The following is a 17,508-nucleotide window of genomic DNA, read 5'->3' as shown; positions in this document are numbered from 1 at the left end:
TATATATATATATATGATAGTAGACATACATATACTATATATATATATAACATACATATATTATATATACATACATATATATATATATATATACATACATACATATATATATATATATATACATACATACATACATATATATATATATATATATACATACATACATATATATATAATATATACATACATACATATATATATATATATATATATATACATACATACATATATATATATATATATATATACATACATACATATATATATATATATATATACATACATACATATATATATATATATATATACATACATACATATATATATATATATATACATACATACATATATATATATATATATATACATACATATATATATATATATATATATATATATAAATATTATACACATATTATATATATATATATATAAATAATATATATATATATATATAATATTATATATATATATATATATATATATATGGTAAAAATGGTAAGATAACAAAAGAAAGAAAGAGACCTCAATATTATGTAAATAGAGGAAATTTATCTATAATTATAAGTACGCACGTGGGTTCGCGACCAGAATTATAATACAGTAATTTCCCTTTATATAACGGTATTTTTTCATAGCGTTTTTCAGATGGCCAGATAACTGAAGAGATGGTGTTGTGGATTTCCACTTCGGCATCTGAAACTCAGAGTTTTATCTTGACTATTGAGTAATGTAACATATTATTTTATAGATATATATTATATATATATATGTATATACATATATATTATATATATATATACAAATATATTATATATATATATGTATATACATATATATTATATCGGTGGCACGTAAAAAGCACCCACTACACTCACAGAGTGGCTGTCGTTAGGAAGGGCATCCAGCCGTAGAAACATTGCCAGATCAGACTTGGCCTGGTGCAGCCTTCTGGCTTCCCAGACCCCAGTTGAACCGTTCAACCCATGCTAGCATGGAAGGCAGACGCTAAACGATGATGATGATGATGATATATATGTATATACATATATATTATATATATATATATATATATGTATATACATATATATTTTATATATATATATGTATATACATATATATTTTATATATATATATGTGTATATACATATATATACACACACATATATATATATATATATATACAGATATACAGACATATACATATATATATACATATACATATATTTTATTTAAATTTGAATATTATTTTTTAGGAAATAACAATTCTGGCATAACAGAGGTTGAAATTATTCTCAATGAAGAAATATATTTTAATTTAGAGATAGTATACCCCTACTTCTCACCAAATATATATATACACACATATATAGACATATATATATATACGGCAAATAAGAAAATGGAGAGGATGCAAAAACGACATACATCAGCTGGTAGAGCTTCTAGTATATCTATTTATTCAAAAGTATTAGAAGGTATAGGAAGAATACATACACATGTAATAACTATGTGTGACACACACATGTACTAATATTACAGAAAAGAGCAAACGAGCAAAAGATCAGATTGTCATTAGGTTCTCGTTTCTTACGGCCAAGAGGTACCAAAATTACAACAGTAATATGCACACTAGTAATAACAACAGCCACAACAATAATAAGAGTAATCATGGTAATTATAGCGGTGTTGGTGATCATCATCATCATCATCATCATCATCGTTTAACGTCCGCTTTCCATGCTAGCATGGGTTGGATGGTTCAACTGGGGTCTGGGGAGCCCGAAGGCTGCACCAGGCCAGTCAGATCTGGCAGTGTTTCTACAGCTGGATGCCCTTCCTAACGCCAACCACTCCGAGAGTGTAGTGGGTGATTTTATGTGCCACCGACACAGGTGCCAGACGAGGCTGGCAGACGGCCACGCTCGGATGGTGTTTTTTATGTGCCACCGACACAGGTGCCAGACGAGGCTGGCGAACGACCACACTTGGATGGTGTTTTTTTATGTGCCACCGACACAGGTGCCAGACGAGGCTGGCGAACGGCCACGATCGGATGGTGTTTGTTACGTGCCCACAGCACGGAGGCCAGTCGATGCGGTACTGGCTACGGCCACGTACGGATGGTTTTCTTATGTGCCACCGGCACTGGTACCACAAAGATACAAATTCCATTGATGTTCATCTATTTTGATTTGGTTTGATTTTGGTTTGATTTTCACTTGCCTCAACAGGTCTTCACAAGTGTCACAAGAAGGAAGGTATGCACAGGTGGACTGACTACGTCCCAGGTAGGGGCCACGGGTTTTGGCCTCACTAGTCTTGCCGGGTCTTCTCACGCACAGCATACTTCCATAGGTCTCGGTCTCTAGTCATTTCCTTGGTGAGACCTAAAGTTCGAAGGTCGTGCTTCACCACCTCGTCCCAGGTTTTCCTGGGTCTACCTCTTCCACAGGTTCCCTCAACTGCTAGGGTGTAGCACTTTTGCACACAACTATCTACAGCCATTCTCGTCACATGACCATACCAGCGCAGCCGTCTCTCTTGCATTAATAATAATGATATTAATAATAATAATAATATTAAAATCATTAACAATAATAATAGCGATACGAACAATAGCAATAGTAACAACAACAATATCATTATTAGTATCAACAATAGCCACAGCACCAATAATGCAATACCTAATGCTACCCATAATATTACCCCCACACAGCTATATAGAACCTGCGATTGTAGAATTAGCAGGAATTGTGTATTCAACAATAATTGCATTAGAAAGGAAGTAGTATATCAATGTGTAGTAAGTATGCAATCTGGTAATAAGGTATATGTAGGAGCAATCCAGAATAATATGAAACATAGACATAATCACCATAGGTACACCTTCAGAAACAGAAATAGGAGAAATTCAACGGGATTGAGTAACTACATATGGGAACTTAAAGATAGGAGAATTGAATATAACCTACACTGGAAGATTTTAACCACAGCACCAGCGTATAGTACAAAGAATAGGAAATGTATGTAATGTGTAAATGAAATTTTCTTCATGATTAAAGCCAACCTTCCACTTGTAAATTCCCTTAAGGAGAGAAACATTACCTGTCTTCACAAGACCAAGTACACCTTTTCTAAATACCATTAGTACTAGTTATTTAACCCCACTAACACTAGTGCCCCTTCTTATTCGTATCATAATAACAATATTAGTATTATTAACACCTTCCTGTACATGGTCACCATATAATGTTTGCCATATATCCCCATTGCAATTAACCTTTTCCAGGAAGGTACCTGAACATACTTTTGAGTGTATGTATGTACAAATATATGCATGTATGCTGCATGTGCAGATGTATATATGTATGTATTCATTTATGTGTGTACCTATGCATATATGTGTGTGCCCATATAAGTACATGCGATTGTAACCCTATTTCAGTGTGTGTAAGTATGTGTAGGTATAGGGCTTTATATGTATAGGTGAATATGTGTATTGTGTCTGTATGTATGAGTGTGCGTTGCTTGAGTGTGTGTGTATGTTTGTATGTGTAAGTATAATGTGTGTTCTATATATATATATTTGTATTTATGTGCTAATGTGGAAATTCAACTGACGAATGCAGAGCTTATTTGAAGCAAAGCTAGAAATCCAGGATCTTGAATTATCCAGTAATATCTTTTTGCTGGTTCATTTTGTCTCTCTGTCTTATCTCATGGTGCGATATGAACATTTTAGGTGGTTTTTAGAGTCAGGGTTTGACTGCTATTTCGGCATTGTAGTGTCTCTCAGATACCCTTATTTTTAGTTGTGAAAAATGATTACCTTTGGATGGTATTTATTCCCATGCTGGCCACTTGATAATATCGATATTATCTGTATTTATAAATATATATATATATATATATATATATACACATGTATATATATGAATGTGTATATGTGTGTGTATATATGTATATATAAATATGTGTCAGTATATTTGTGTATACATGTATATGTATGTATATGTATATATATGTCGATGTGTATGTATATGTATATATATATACACATATTTTGTGTGTGTGTATATATATATATACAGGCTTATATAGGTATAGGTATGGGCATGTGTATGTATGCATATATGTACATATTTATATGGGCATATATGAGAGGCTATGTAAGAAGCCATAGGCGTTTAGATGTTTACACATATATTATCCATAGTTGTGGAAATGGATACATACATATGTGCACTTGTGTGGAGATAAAGGTGCGGGTAAGGGCCAGTATGAATTTGCATGTATATAATGGTGTACACAGATAGATATGGATGTGAATGTATATCTGATTAGTATTAGTATAGGCGCCTATGTGGGTCTGTAGATATATATATGTATGTATGCTTGCTGAAGTGTGAGTACAGTCAGGTACAGATAGCTATTCGGGTATGATCGTTACCAGCGTTGCCTTACTGGCACTCATGCCTATGCTAGTAGGGTGCCAAGAGCACCATCCGAGCGTGATCGTTGCCAGAGCAGCCAACTGGCTTCCATACCCATGGCACATACAAGGGCACCATTCGAGCGTGATCATTACCAACATCGCTTCACTGGCACCTGTGCTGGTGGCACGTGTAAAAAGATTTGAGCGAGATCATTGCCAGTACCACCTGACTGGCCCCCGTGCCGGTGGCATGTAAAAAGCACCCACTACACTCTCGGAGTGGTTGCCGTTAGGAAGGGCATCCAGCTGCAGAAACTCTGCCAGATCAAGATTGGAGCCTGGTGCAGCCATCTGGCTCGCCAGCCCTCAGTCAAAATCGTCCTACCCATGCTAGCATGGAAAGTGGACGTTAAACGATGATGATGATGATATATATATATATATATATATACACACACACACAAATTATATATATATACATACATACATTTACCAGAGTAGCACATAAATGCGAAACAAGGAGGAAAAATAGTACTTAAATACCAGAGGTAGAGTAATATGCTTTATTAAAAGGCAGCAAAAATGTCAGAAAAACTTACTGAAAGATTCACATTCCCATTTGTCGGACAGTTTTGCTTAGAATGGAACAAAAATAAGGTTATAAGCAAACATATACAATTAGTTTAATAGATACACATTTTGAAAATAATTTTGTTTCATTGGTCCTTTCAACTAACGGTCTTTACAATAACCGGTTGCATGAACAAATTTTAATATAAAATCATCTTATAAAATCGAAGAAAACCTTAAACCAAAATTGGCTTATAAAGAAGGACAGACCCTTAAATACCCAGGGTAAATAATCCCCAAAATTTCGGGCCTTGTGCCTAGTGTAAAAAAGAATAAACGAATTTATTTTGCATGGTATTTAATATATCTTTTATCGTCTTTATGCCCCCCCCCACACACACAGGGGAAGTAGAAGAAAGAGAAAATCAATATGCTTGAAGCGATGTTATTAGAATTTCACTTTTAAACATATCTTCCAAATGTTAGTATGCAATTTCAAATAGCATGGGAGATAGAGAATTATATTCTTTCATTACTCTTTACTCTTTTACTTGTTTCAGTCATTTGACTGCGGCCATGCTGGAGCACCACCTTTAGTCAAGCAAATCGACCCCGGGACTTATTCTTTGTAAGCCCAGTACTTATTCTATCGGTCTCTTTTGCCGAACCGCTAAGTGACGGGGACGTAAACACACCAGCATCGGTTGTCACACACTTATATATATATATACATATATACGACAGGCTTCTTTCAGTTTCTGTCTACCAAATCCACTCACAAGGCATTGGTCGGCCTGGGGCTATAGCAGAAGACACTTGCCCAAGATGCCACGCAGTGGGACTGAACCCGGAACCATGTGGTTGGTTAGCAAGCTACTTACCACACAGCCACTCCTGCGCCTCATTGTTCATTATTTGACACTTAAATTTGCTTATATTTAAAAATAAAATATCCAGGTTTCATGCTCTATGAATGAGACTGTTAATTTATATAATGTTTGAATATATTTCAAATATTGTAAAAATTAACAGTTTAATTGCATCTTTACCATTTGAACGGCAGATCGAGAAATTAATTTTTTGTGACTAAACACTTTCAAACTTCGGACACTGGTAGAATGTGTCATAAAACATCTTTTACTTTTAGTGTTGTTGAGGAAAGTTTGTAGTTTCAAAGTTATTTCGTGCTAAATTTGTCGTATTTCGGTAATTTCAACCAATCAATGACGTGTATTCAGCTGAATACTGTGGTTGTTTGTCAACAACAACTTCCGGCCTTGTATATTTCGTTTGTCACTGTTATTTATGACATATTTCATCTCAGTTACATGTGTATGAATAAACGAGTGTATCTGAAGCATGTTTACTTTATGGCACCACCATAATCATTTGTACATTTCTACTGCTTTTAGTTTGTTTTTTTGCTGTTTTTCAGCTACTATTTTCGGAAAAACTTTTTTTGCACCCTCTCCCATCCCTCCAATTTCACCGACGGAAGTTATTGACAAACAACAGCAGTTATTTTGGAATTTGAATAGTATAATAAAATCTTTATATATAAAAGTGAAGTTGTGTGTCTGTCTCCTACGATTTAGATTCCTAACTACTCCCACATTTTGCAGTGCAGTTTAACCAAAACAGGGTATCTTATAGTCGTGATTCACATCGAGCCCTTCTGGGTATTAGCGCGCGTCTACGATGAGTCTACGATTTAAAAAAAAATTACCATAATTTTCCCCCATTTTTAATGCATTTTTTTGCTATTATATCAGGGAAGTAACTCTCTAAAAATGCTTATATAGTTATTTCCCTTACAAATCCAAGCAACGCCGGGCGATACTGCTAGTTTAATATAAAACTAAATAGTCGTACAATCTAAATATGTTTGCACAACTTAGCTCACGAAGCTAGAATGTTAAAATTTAAAGCGATCAGCGCATGTGAAGAGTACACTGTCAATACTTGAGCAATGACCGTCAAACGTCGAGGCATATATGTCTGATAACATATAGCTGAGTGGACTGGAAGATCAAGAAATTAAAACCTTTCAATGCTGCAGAAATGTGTTTCGTTGGAAATATATCCTATATTTTCGCTGAAAATATCCTATAAAGATAGAGTGACAAGTTTTGAAGTCCCTAAATGGACAGAAGCAACCAGAAAACTTTTTGGCAACACGTGGAGGCAATTGGCCAAGTTTATTGTTTATTGAACATCACATGGAAAGACTAGGTCTTGAATATCTGGTGACAACTAGAAAACTGAAAGGACGGTGCTGCCGAAAGACAGAGAGAGAGGGGAAAGATACTCGATGCTCTTAACAGCTGTATACAGAAAGACCGACTCAATAAGATATGAGTGGGACATGAGATAGAGGTCCAAAATCGCAATAGCCCTTAGAGAAGGGATGTAAAGAAAATTTGGAAAGACTTCCGCCTCCCCACCCCATTTTCTCCCAAATTTATTTATTTTTGTAATCCCTTTTTTTTTGCCAAAAATCCCCGTTTTCGGATACGGAGGTTCCGGAAAATTGCCAAAAATCGGCATTGTGAAAATCCCCCCCCTTTCCCCCCTTACCTGATTGCTCTGTGAACCATTAGAATTTATAAACTTATAATTGAAGGCATTAAGGTAACGGCTTGCTAAAAATAGCAGCCAAATTTCAATACAAAGATTACAAATTGGATAACGTAGTCAGAGGAACATTTAAAACGCGCACGCACTAGGATAGTCTTGGGAATGGCTTTCACTAAGGAACTGCTCGATCAGGGCTGACCCACAGCTAAATAACAACAATAAAATATACAACCTGGGTAGTATGTAGTCAATCAACCTATTAGAAATAGCAGCTAAATCTCACTCAAATCACATCCTACCGTCTTAAAATAAAATTTAAAAAAAGAAAAGAAAATAGGAGGTATAGTCCTTTCTACGCACACTGTTTGAAGGATTGCAGTTGAAGTCTGCTGAATAAGGTTTGATGTGAGGCACTAAAAGACACCAACAAACGGGAGAGTAGACGAAATATATCGTATCCAAACAACCCTTGTGAATTTAAATAACGCTTACCTCATGTTAGCAGAAAAGTGTTCTGAGTTAAAGTACTGCGGGTTATTACTAAAGATTCCGCCTGAAGAAACTGGACCATATTAGAGAAGATATCTCATAAATGTGATTGACGTACAAACAACCAGCACGTCGGACGTCACAACAATAAAAACGAATATATTTACGGAAGATTAACGTATAATTCAGAATAGTTATATTATTTATCATAATTTATCTAGCTGTCTACTAATGCTGCAGACTTGCAGCCACAGCTACGAAACTTATTATGAGAGTATTGTGCACTAGGCCCTTTCTTTTTTCTTTATTTTCTCGAACACATACAAACTCAGGCAGATACATACATACATACGAATGAATAGAATAAAATCTGAATTTTGAGAATCGTGCGGCTATCACAGCAAGCTCCTCTGACGGACTTGGCTATCAGTCCATGCACAACTTGTGTCCCACTTGAGTCAGGCTTTATAATATTAAACATGCTTAAGGCGGCAAGCTAACAGAATCGTTAGCGCGGCCGGAAAAAAAAATGCTTCACAGCATTCCTTCCGTCTTAACATTTTGAGTTCAACTTTGTCTTTCATCCTTTTGAGGTCGATAAAATAAGTACCAGTTGAGCATATGTCGATAAAATAAGTACCGAAATTGCTCACCTTGTGCCAAAATTTGAAATGAATATTAAAGCGACGAGCTGGCAGAATAGTTAGCATGCAAACTACTTAGCGGCATTTCGTCCGTCACTCTGAGTTCAAATTCCGCCGAGATCGACTTTACCTTTCATGCTTTTAGGGTCGATAAGATAAGTACCAGTTGAGTAACGGGGTCGATGTAATTGGCTTACCACCACCCCCGAAATTTCTGGCCTTGTACCAAAATTTGAAACCAATGTTAAGCGTGTTTAAAAGCTGCTTTACTTATCAAGACACCTTTGCAGGTCTCATCAAACTATCAAAACCACCATTAACATCATTAATGTTTTAATACCAGTTTATCCACGTTGGTATGTAATTAGGCCAGTCAGCTGTAGACTAGTTTCGATCTTTGGTGCTGTTGAGAGAAAACATTTTCAACGACACCAAAATATGTATCTCTTAAAACATAGAGAGGAAGAGGGGGGAATTGGGGGAATTTAGTGATGATACAAGAAGCTAAGTGAAATAAAGCTTAGCTTATTCTATCGAATCACCTTTGGATTGAATTAATCCGATTAATATACATCGATATATATTTATATTACATATATCACCCCTCCCCCATCATCGCCACCACCATCATCACTACCACAATTACCACAACCAAGACTACCACCACCACCATCACCAACACCACCACCATATACATCAATGAAATAGACCGATGAGCGAGCTGCAATGTGGTCCCTTGGATTATTAGAAACAACAGCCAAATATCATTGAAATTACCATCTGCAGATTAAAAAAAAAAGGACAGATTAGATTAAAGTTGGCACTAGATTTACGTTCTATGGCGGAAGGAAAGGAAAAAAGACGGGATGTTTACGTTTGGAAAAGATTTTAATCATCAGAGGTCTATCGTGGGGCTAAATCTCACTACACATCTATATAGAAATAACTAGATATATCATCAGCCTTGAATATTCTTGTGGGATGCATACCAACAGAGATAAATAAAAGCTGTAACTCCTGCAGAGACTTATTAGTGAGTGTTTACGAGGTAGCTCAATTTGCTAGAAACAGAAGCCAGATTCCTTCAACTCACATTCTACCATCTTAGAAATAGGGCACGTTGAATAACTTGGTCATGGATTCCCTGAACAGAGAAAGTTGGAATGCTTTTTGATTCTAGACCACCTGCTCGATCAGCGCTGACCTGGGACTGGGGCTAAAATATAACTATTCTGTATCAATCGCTGTCAAATTCCCAGAGTCTGAAAACCAGGTAAAACCATCACAATTCTAAAATTACCAATAAGTCCCAACTGAAATAATGCCTCACATAGAATTATCATCTTCCTCTGCACACCCTCAAATGTTTTTGGAAAGATCCAAGATCCATCCTTGATATTATTAACCCACACATTAGGGGGTAATCTTAACCCATCGCCTGGCTTAACATTACCACCAGGCATCTTAGCTGCCTTTAGCGGGGTTCACTGTTACAAGCATTCGGGCCAGGCCTCCAGATTGAAATATACCTTCCTCCACTCTCCTTCCTTCCCCCCAGTCTTGGAGACTGTGTAAAGGTTATCATGGGCATTACTCTCCCTCCTGACTTAAGACACAATTAAATCCGCTCCAAATCGCAACACGGATTCAGACACCATGGTAACATTTTTCTATTGCACCTATTTCCAAATGGGCAAGGAACTAGGTGGCTGTTATTCTCTGTGAAAGACTTGTCCCCAAAATCTATATTTTATTTTAACATTTTGCTACCCCGCCCAATTCCGTGCATCTTCCCGGTATTTTATTTTTATTATTACACCCGTCTTGTGACTCAACCTCTATAATTACTTCACGGATCTAGCAAAAACAAAAAATAAAATCATGACGCCTACTTTCGTTACCTACTATAAAACCATCCTAAATACACTTTTGTGTCTTTCTCACAGCCCGAACAAAGTAAAGGAGAGAGAGAGAGAGAGAGAGCGGGGAGAGAGAAAGAAATAACTGTAGTTAATGACCTCGTTAGTCCTAAGTACTGTGTTGGGCTGCGAACCACTAATGAAAATGCAGAACAACAGTTGTGTTCTGAATTCAATATGTCCGGCTTTGCTGTGGCCACCATCAGAACGTGGGCCTCTTACGCAATCGGTTGCCCTGCTAAAATAAATGAATAAATGAATATAAACTGCGCAAATCACACCCATACTATATTGAAGAAAAGGACATGTCGAATGTAATGTGGTCGGGGCAGTGCTGGATATAAAGTTGGTTGTGGCCCAAAGTTATATAAACTGTTTGTGTGGAGTGTCATTAGAATGCCATTGGTAAATAACAATAAGGGATCTTTTCGGTTTGAACGGCAGTTTTTTCAAGCGGTATCATATGAAATTGTTACCCATAATTATGACCCTAGTATCGATCTATTGCATTTCAATCTGTTTTAGGATTGAGGTTAGTTAGGGCTAGGGGTGGAGGGAAGGGTATCTTTTTTTCTTCAGAAATGTAAATAAACCCAATCTGTTTCTTAAACGAGGGACATTCATACGGCACAGAATTTTTTCACTTCAATAGACGTCATTGATTGGTTGAAATTGCAGAAACTGAAGAAAAAAACAACAAATATCTTACAAACTATAGAATTTTCTCAATAAAGCCAAGAGAAAAAGATGTTTTATAAACACATTCTACCAGTATATGAAGTTTAAAAGTGTTTAGTTACGTGGAAATTATTTTTAAAAACTGCCGGTCAAACCGAAAAGATACACAATAAGAAATAACAATAAGAAACTGCCTCAGTGAAAAAAATTACCATACAAATGATATTTATTTACACACAAGAAGTATTATATAAGGACAAGTTAAAAGTGGTAAGAGCATATTTCACAGAACACTGACGAAACTCCATGTGGATTCCGAATTAACTCTCTGATCTGAAGTCTAAAATCCCACAGTTTAAATCACCCTGTACGAAACCATTCAAACTGCAAATTGGTAGAAAATGGCCATGCTCATTATGCAGGGTATGGCTCATGGCTAGAGATCCAAGACTGATGGTTCGAATGCAACTGAAGCCTAACTACAAATCTTGGAAAGCGTCTTGTTAAGAAAATTACACCAGAAGCTCTCATCAAAATTGAAAACATATATGCCTTTTATTTTGAAGCTCCTGCGGACAGTGGCATGACGTGGGATGTGCGAACCGCACAAGGTAGCTACTATATATACGTGTGTAGTAGTCAAAGGTATGTTACGTTTAGGGAAGGAGACAGCCATTTTGGCTACCGTACAGGGCAGCTTAAGCACACGATACGTCAATGCCTGCCTACTGTGAGGTTCTAAGCTGTAGCTAGTTTGGTTTATAACTAAATCAACTGTGAATCTGGACATACACTATGACTGAAAAATAAATATAGAACAGTCACGGCTGGAACGCTTTAATGATCGATCAAGGTAAATAGAAACGACACAGTAACAATAACATACGGATACAGACTTAACAGTGGAGGGGCTGAAAACACGATCGGACTGTCACACTGAACTCCATACAATTTGCTCACATTATATGTTGGCATGTGCAGCAAGGTTCTCATTTACACTAATGTACGATATAGCTAGAACAACGCTAGGTCGCATCCAATCGTCTGCCGGCTACCTTCAGGTCATAGGTATGGGGCTACACGAAAGCAACTGGTTGTCTGTGTTTGTAGCCAATTGCTACCGTATCTATTCAGTCTCGACTCACTGAGGACACGCAATAACTATGTGGAATTGATATTAGCAGAAATCGCAGCAGTCGTTTAGATGCGTTCTTGAACAATGATACTCTCAAATGAGGTACAACAAGCAGATCTTCCAAAAGGTTTTCTCAGGTGAAGATCTCAACCTTTCGCCTTCTTCCATCTAGTTACTTTACTTCTGTCTTACTTTTTCACCTTTGTATCTATATCTTTTGGCTGTCGTTACACATTCGCTTCCATCTAGCTCTCATACCATTTCAGTAAGGTCTGGCGAACCTATATACACATACACATACTTATATGTTTAAAATTAAAATATAGTTTTTAGCATCAAACTATGATAAAAGTATTTAGAGGCCTGATGATTGGGGTTACATTTTAATAAAGGCTCCTGCAAAACACGGCGTGGTTAAGGAACCGGAAAATGAACCTCAAGAAACACGTGTAGCCGAGATATGAGTAGTAGGTATTAAATTAAATTAAAATTCTTTTATATGGTGGGATGAAGGGGACTACTATCTCTAAATGAATAAATATATATATATATATATACGTTTATATATTTGTTGTGCAAGATTTTTTATGTGAAGTCGTGTGTTGAAACAGATGTTGTTGTATTTCGGAATGGTCATTTTGCCAGTTTAGCCAATAAGAACACACGCACTATATATATGGCTGACGGTTAGTAAGGAGAGACACAAATAAGAAAGAAGAAAGCAAAGGACCACTGATGCGGTCACAGGAGTGTGACGAAACAACTCTGGCCAAAATAAGATTAAGATTAATGTAAAAAATAAATAACATTGAAGCAAAGTAACACCAAATATATAGTGCGTGTGTTTTTATTGGCTAAACTGGCAAAATGACCATTCCGAAATACAACTATATTTATATATATACGTAAATGTCGAACGAGAGAGAGAGAGAGAGAGAGAGTGTGTGAGTGAGTGGGGGCAAAGTTTGTATGATGTAGAGAGAAGAGTAGGAAAGGTTTTAGACAAAGTGCACTTTCGTGAAAGTCGAAGATAGTTTGGATGTAGTGGAGAATAACAGGACATAACAGAGTTAGTAGTTGTGCATGCGCAGGAGGAAGGAATTGAAGAGGAAAAAATAATGAGAGAGAGAGAGAGAGAGAGAGCATATAATAAAAACTGAGAAGTGGATGAGATGGAAAGAGAATAAGAAAAGAGAAGCGCTACAACGTGAAGGAATGTCCAGTTTACAGAAGCAGGGGTGTTGTTGATGGCCAGAAGAGTGATCGCAATGAGAAGCTACACACATGAGAATACATATAAATATACTTAGAAGCATAAGCACGTACACATATATTTGAGGACATGTTACATAAGGACAATGGAAACTGTGACACCAACTCGCATATAGTTTCCTAAGTGCATACATACACAATAATATCAAAAATAACAAATAAAATAAACGTAAAACATTAACAATTGCAGCGTGGAAAGTGTTTATAAGCCATTTAAGAAACTCTCAAAAACCGTTAGATTCTCTTCAACATTTAAATTTAATTTGTCAAAATATTTTCGTCGCTTTGGGACTGCGACCTGTTCACTGACAAAACTTCGTGCAGCATCAAAACTTCGGGATGCATCCCGAAGTTTTGTCAGTGAACAGGTCGCGGTCCCAAAGCGATGGAAATATTTTGACAAATTAAATTTAAATGTTGAAGTGAATCTAACGGTTTTTGTGTGTTTCTTAAATGGCTTATAAACACCTTCCATGCTGCAATTGTTTTCGTTCCAGCACACGATCTCAGATCAGGTCACTTGCTATGCAAGTACATCTCCGTAAAACATTAACATTCTTATAAAGACATTTTCCATAATGCACATGCATAAAAGTAGGTGAGGGATGGATTAGAGAGACGAGAAAGAAAAAAGTTCATTCAGTCCTCGGAGAAGCACGGCAAGCTTCCGCAATACTAGTGAATATTTTACACACAATTTCCAATATATCGGGATACGAATGGCAAGACTTCCTTTTGTACACCCTTTTTTAAAATTTTATTTTTTTATTTTTTTAATTTATTTTTTTTTTCTACGGAGAATACGAATCTGCAAAAAAAAAATTAGCAAAAATCGGTATTTTGAAATTACCCCTTGCCCCACTCCTAATATCTTCATTTTTCAGAAATTGTTTTTCAAAATATGCGGAAAAATACGGAGATAATGATTCTGAAAAAGACTTCCAAAAATGTTTGTAGTTACCGTTAGGGTTTTAGGGTTAAGGTTTTAGGATTAGGGTTAGGGCTACGGTTTTAGGGTTAGGGTTACGGAAAAAAGTGAAAAATGAAGAAATTGGGGGGGGCCGGAATTTCAAAATGCCAATTTTTGGCAATTTTCTGGAATCTCTGTATCCGAAAACGGGGAGAAAATGTGGGGAGGCGAGGAAGTTTTTCCACACGAATATCGTTTAAGCTGGTGACAATCGGATGTGCAGCATTGACAAGCCTCAATAAAGGCGAAACATGTCTGCTATTCTCGTGAGCCACTACAGCGACAATGTTCGTCTCGCCCCGATATTTTATGTTAAATAAATCCATAATTTCATGCTTTCTGAAGGTGTGTTTATGTTTAGTATGATATTCAGATGGCGATTTTAATTTAATACTGTTCAATTGCGTATACTAAGTTCTTAGTGTTTCCTGGAGTGAGATGTCCTATGTGGGAAATATACTGGACAACAAGAGGTGGTTAATGAAATGATAAGATCTGTTGAAATGGTGAGTTACGTATTGACCCAGAGGGTATTGGAGAACGACGCTCGCGGTAAAAGAATTTAATTCAGTAAAGGAATTTGGGGCCGGTAATAGTTGTAGCATTACTAATGTAGAGATGCCAGGTAAAAAGCTACAGAAATTTTCACCTTTTTTTAAGGAGAGAAAGGGTAGTGGAGAGGGAAGAGCTTACGGAATGGGAGAGTACATTTAGTGTGAATGGAGTGAAAAAGAGTATTAGAAATGTAGTAACAGAAATGTAAGTTGGAGACAGCGGGCAGGTGGATGTTGCCGACAATGACGGGGATATCTAGAAAGCCGGTGGGGATGTTAAATAAGATAAAGATGGATTCCGGGACATAGCGAAATGAGTTAGGGCAAGAGATGAAGATATCAATTCTTGCTGTTCAGTGAATATGGTGACGCTGAGGCCGTCATCAATATAGCAACTGGTCAACTTATCGAGAGCCGTTCAATAGACTAGGGGAACATCTATGCCGCAATGTTGCCAATGAAGATGTTTCTTAATTCTCATGGCAACCCCACCGACCTTTTTGTAAAATACAAGAAAAAAGGAAGTAATCTAGGAGTGGCTGTGTGGTAAGTAGCTTGCTTACCAACCACTTGGTTCCGAGTTCAGTCCCACTGCGTGGCACCTTGGGCAAGTGTCTTCTACTATAGCCTCGGGCCAACCAAAGCCTTGTGAGTGGATTTGGTAGACGGAAACTGAAAGAAGCCTGTCGTATATATGTATGTGTGTGTTATGTTTGTGTCTGTGTTTGTCCCCCCAACATCGCTTGACAACCGATGCTGGTGTGTTTACGTCCCCGTAACCTAGCGGTTCGGCAAAAGAGACCGATAGAATAAGTACTAGGCTTACAAAGAATAAGTCCTGGGATCGATTTGCTGGACTAAAAAAAAAGGCGATGCTCCAGCATGGCCACAGTCGACTGAAACAAGTAAAAGAGTAATAGAAAGTTTGGCAGAGTTATTGTACAACCCAACAATACACACACACATGGTAGAAACTATTATTTCTAAATCTCTCACTGAAAAACATACAGTAACAGTAAAGATTATTTTTATTTCTTTATTGCCCACAAGGGGCTAAATATAGAGGGGACAAACAAGGGATTAAGTCGATTACATCGACCTCAGTGCGTACCTAATACTTAATTTATCGACCCCGAAAGGATGAAAGACAAAGTTGACCTCGGCAGAATTTGAACTCAGAACGTAGAGACAGACGAAATATCTGTTTCTTTATTGTCCACAAGGGGCTAAATATAGAGGGGACAAACACGGGATTGAGTCGATTACATCGACCTCAGTGCGTAACTGGTACTTAATTTATCGACCCCGAAAGGATGAAAGGTAAAGTCGACCTTGGCAGAATTTGAACTGAGAACATAACGGCAGACGAAATACGACTACGCATTTCGTCCGGCGTGCTAACGTTTCTGCCAGCTCGCCGCCTTGTAAAGATTATTTGCCAACATAATGTGGTTGTCCCGGTTGGAACAACAGTAACATTCATCCCAACCGGTACTGTCACATTATGTTGGCAAATAATCTTTACTTTATATATATATGATGTTTTATTGGTAGTTGGAAAAACTTCACAAACTGTTACCTAGTGTTTTATGTAACAGCTACAATAAAATGCCAATATTTTACTCAACTTTTGATATTCGAGTGCAATTTTCTCCTTGTTTTGCACTCGCGTGCCCGCATGAGTACATACATACATGCATGCATGCATACATATATACAAGCACCGTCAATAATGCAGGAGCCTAGAGTTTCGTACCTGAGCATTTACCCAAATTTGGTAAGTGCTCTGGTACGAGGCTCCAGACCCACGAATCACTCATGTGCCTTAACGGTTTTAAAGAATATAATACATACACCTCACATACACAGATATATATATATAAAGGGAGAGGGATAGATAGATAGATAGATAGATAGATAGATAGATAGATAGATAGATAGATAGATAGATAGATAGATAGATAGATAAATAGAGTAGATAGATAGATAGATAGAGAGAGAGAGAGCCTGACAAATGGTCTAAAAGACACTTCAAATAGACAGGTAGACAGTTAATTGTAAAGTTACATATGTGACTCAAGGGCCCAATGTTTCGTCTATCTTTTTCTTATATGTGTGTGTGTGTATTCGATTAGAGGTTGTGTTAACTTCATGAAAGGATAGTTTCATCCAAGGAAATACTGGTTCAATACCTAGTATTTTGGGGAATTAATTCCTTTAAAATAATATATATATAGATACCGGAGTAAGCACATAAATGTG

The 17,508-nt window shown here is 36.9% G+C and overlaps 1 protein-coding gene across 2 annotated transcripts in view; it reads right to left on the bottom strand.

The window, feature by feature from the left end:
- The window catches only part of LOC115214145, a 126,269-nt gene that overhangs the window by 91,371 nt on the left and 17,390 nt on the right, over positions 1 to 17,508 (bottom strand). The gene's annotated exons all lie outside the window — the stretch shown is intronic.

The sequence above is a fragment of the Octopus sinensis genome, linkage group LG7 (assembly GCF_006345805.1).
Source record: "Octopus sinensis linkage group LG7, ASM634580v1, whole genome shotgun sequence".
NCBI lineage: Eukaryota > Metazoa > Mollusca > Cephalopoda > Octopoda > Octopodidae > Octopus > Octopus sinensis.
This window is presented reverse-complemented; position numbering and strand designations above follow the sequence as displayed.